Raw genomic sequence first — 3,953 nt, forward strand, 5'->3', positions numbered from 1 at the left:
CCCAGCTTTGGCAATGACCCATGACACGTACGATCGAGGCCTTGACAAGTGCTTTACTCGCAGAGCTCCTAGATCTAACCGGTTTCTGTGCAACGATTGTACGAATCGAATCAAGGATCAACCATTGTTCCTTGATCAGATGTACTACATAATTCGAATAGACCATCCATTCGATTATGTAATCTCAATCCCGAAGCTCCCATTCAATCAAGCATATCTAATATCTTGATTAAGTTACATGCATTCATTCACTATGGACCATCCAAACGAACGAATCATGTTATTCTGAATCACAGTTGATCAGGTTAAGCAACTATTGCTCAAACTAAATCCCGAAACGAAGAACCAAAATTTTTGGTCTAACCTCGGGATGTGGACCGATCGGTCCAGAGCCTAGACCGGTCGGTCTACGTGAATCGGTCTGAACGGTCCAGAACGGTCCAAACCTTTCGGTCTGAACCTCCAGACCGTTCGGTCTTGGCCTAGACCGATCGGTCCACACGTGTGGACCGTTTGGTCCAGATCTGTCGGTCTAACCGACACGCGAAACCCTAGACCGATCGGTCCAGAGGACCAGACCGATCGGTCCAGACGAAAAACGTGATTAGATCTCGTTTTCGTCATTTCGGCCCCGTTTCAGACCCAAATTTGACCCGGTTTTCGCCTGTGAACTCAGAATTCGAACCTTTTGCACACTATGCAAACAAAGAACATGAAATCTACTCTAGATCTACAATCAATTCATGCATAGCATCCAAAAGCAAACACGGATTCAAACGATTCAAATCCTATAACGTGCGTGATCGGGTTCTAACAAAATTATACAGAGCAACCAGGATCTGATACCACTGTTGGGATTCCTGGGATCTCTATAGCGAATCTAATTCCTAAGAGATCGGTTCTAGGGTTTGCACAGCGGATGTAAAACAAAATTTTTGATAAAACCTTAAAACCTAGCATGCATGATCTTGTAGAAACGTTAGAACGCTTACCTCAATCAATCCGGGGCCTGTATCAATCGAAGAGTTCGTCCGAGGAAGAATACCTCGCCCTCTACACGTATTCACACGGCGGAAAGGATTCCAACGGTTGAAACTCATCTACTAGGACTGAAGAACACTTCTTCTTTGCGCAAGGGTTTCAGGGATCTAACTCTAGGTTTTTCCACTCTCAAAACCTCTCAAAAGGGTCTGAAAGTCGTGTCCTCAAGCTTCGAGGCGTTCCCCAAAGTTCCTTACCCTTAAAACCCTAATTTGGGCGAGATAAGGAAATCCCGATGCCTGGACCGATCGATTTGGAGCTTTTGCATGTGGACCGATCGGTCCAGGCCTCTGGACCGATCAGTCTGGAACATTTTCTGGACTAAGCAACATTTGCACGTTAGCTTTGGACCGATCAGTCTACGTCTGGACCGATCGGTCTGGCTGGACCGGTTGGTCCAGACCTATGGATGAACGGTCTGGCCTCCACTCTAGTGGGAAATTCTCGTCTTTTCTCGCACGTTTGTCCTTTCTTGTGTGTGTGACCCTGTAGGCTCATCCGATATAGCAGTATAATCCGAAATCTCCATTTCGTTTATACAAGTCATAGGCGGTCTCTAGCAAGACACTATGACTACCTATCTCGAATAGAGTTTGTTCGTATGAACGTCGGTGATGATTCTGGTTGATGATCCTTTTGTATCACGATATCATACGTCGAACATAAGGCATGAAGAAGCCACCTTATCTGATTCGACTGCTTTGTCGTTCACTGAGTTCGACTGTACAAGATAGACGAAGTTCGTCTATAGTGTGGCCACACATTCCTACAGTCTCGCTCACACGAGGGGCTCAACGATATCTCTCTCTTTTACGAGAGGTACAAATCCCATCTTGACTATCTACAATCCAGCACATGATTCGTGTCGTACCTGATACACGCCTTTATAATCCTCCTGTTATGCAGGACGTTTGACGTATTCAAAGTATGCAACTCCTCATGTTAGATTCGTAGATATCTCATGTCATAGGATCCAATCATGGAATCGTCATATGAGATTCAAGTCATGATACTAGTCCATGTGACAATCTCATGCGGGTCAATCCAGTATTCCGTTCTCCAACGAATACCTATGATTGTGATCGTATCCAATACCTATGATCATCTCTATGATCATCAATCACACATCATACTAGTCTTAGTATATCATTGTTCCCACAACAATATATGACTAGGGAGTTTAGTATTGTTCATAACAATACATGGATTTCATAACATATTAAAGTATCCACAATACGTAATGAATCAAACACTCATCCATAGAAAGTGTCAATACATCAAATGTATAAAAAGAAAGCTCATACAACAGTTCATCATAGAGCACTAAACCAACAATAATCCCATTACTAACCAAACATACAATAGTAGCTAAGAGGGCCCGAGAGTTTAATAACTATGGGATGAATTCTTGGCTTCATAACTAGTTATGTTTTCTTTTATGATTTAGTGCTAATTGTTTAAGCATTTAAAATGTGTTAGAAACTTGTTCAAGCATTTAAATTGTGTTATAACTTAGCATGTATGTGGGTAGTAAAAAGGTCCGAAAGTCATAAGGAGTAAGTGGCTCGTTTTCTTGGTTTCAGTTCGTTTGTTCTTTGTTTATAAGTGAGTTCTAAATATTCTCTTCTATTTTCCATGAATTAGAACTCAATTTTTAAAGTATTTCTTGAACCAAAATGGACAAACATGGCAATTTGTAAAGGATCTTAGAGGTACATATTTTCGATAGGTTGTTCTTTGGTTTCAAATGAGTTAAACCTCATTCAGTATTCTTAGTTAACATCATAGGACACTCAAGGAGACAGATAAAAATATAACTTGAAACATGCAGGGGATTACGATAATTGTTTGGAGTCAAGAATTTAAAGAATCTCACCACACATATGTGAGCGAAAATGGAGATGAAAAAGCTTTAAGAGCAGCTTGAATCTTCATCAAAGTTGCTGTAATTGAAAGAAGAAAGAGCATGCAACATCTTAGGGAAGATGTACCGAGACTTATAGAGGAATAGCATGGCAACACGATGAACAACTTATCAAACGAAGAAGAATGGATGTGATAAAAAAAAAAAGCACCAACCATCGATGAAGCTTTTTCCTGCAAGAAATGGAGAGGGAAGAGGTATGTAAAAGGCTGGAAGATGCACACTAATATGTTAGGAGGAGGGACGAAAATTTGGAGGAAATGAGCTGCAACAACTGTTAAAATGGAAAAACGAATATGTGATTGGAGTAAAATAAGATTTGAGATATGATGGAGAATAATAATGGATACAATATCATTATGCCAAATATTATGTATCTGATTTGTTTCCATTGCATTTATATTTTCTTTTTACTCCATTTCTTAATTTTTCAATAAATATGTGTTTCATTTTCATTGTAATGTAACCACAAGAAGAAGAGATGTAGTAATAAAAGTAATTCTGTTTCTTCTTATTTGTCTTATTTTATTTCCGCATTTTATTTTTCTACAACAACATGGAGAGAACTTACCAAAAACGAAGAGAACTATGGACAACGCGAAGTGTGAGTTTCAACCGGATTTGCAGGAGTTTTCTTGTAACAAAACGAAGAGAAGATGGCTGGATATTATAGAGGGAGAGAGCGAGTCGTGTGAGGGACAAAGAGAGATGAAGAAATGTGATAAAAATGCCAAGGACAAGAGTGAAAGTGCTTGGGAAGAATATAAACCGTGGATGAGGAAAGGAATAATGGAAAACTTATATATTTTTGTTTTAATTATTGTGATATGATCGTGCATGTGAGAGGATAAGAGTGAGGGAGTGATTAAATTAATGAGTGAAGGAATGAGTGGAAGTGATGATCGTGTATGTAGAGAGAAAAGAGAGAGTAGGCCATTACGGAAAAGTAGTGCAGAAGAAGCCGAATGAGATTAGTGTTATGCCATCA

At 39.8% G+C, this 3,953-nt stretch overlaps 1 long non-coding RNA gene across 2 annotated transcripts; it reads right to left on the reverse strand.

Annotated features, from left to right (window-relative positions):
* Nucleotides 1-2,914: 2,914 nt before the first annotated feature.
* Nucleotides 2,915-3,680, reverse strand: LOC104799763. 2 transcript variants are annotated; one of them, XR_769612.1, is made up of 3 exons: nucleotides 3,537-3,680; nucleotides 3,121-3,138; nucleotides 2,915-2,984 (listed from the first exon to the last, which is right to left on the reverse strand). It is a non-coding gene; the product is annotated as an uncharacterized LOC104799763 (long non-coding RNA). The 2 variants fall into 2 exon arrangements; XR_769613.1 differs by having other exon boundaries at nucleotides 2,916-2,984; nucleotides 3,121-3,239.
* Between the last annotated feature and the right edge of the window lie 273 nt (nucleotides 3,681-3,953).

The sequence above is a fragment of the Tarenaya hassleriana genome, unplaced genomic scaffold (genome assembly GCF_000463585.1).
Source record: "Tarenaya hassleriana unplaced genomic scaffold, ASM46358v1 Cleome60, whole genome shotgun sequence".
Taxonomy (NCBI): Eukaryota; Viridiplantae; Streptophyta; class Magnoliopsida; order Brassicales; family Cleomaceae; genus Tarenaya; species Tarenaya hassleriana.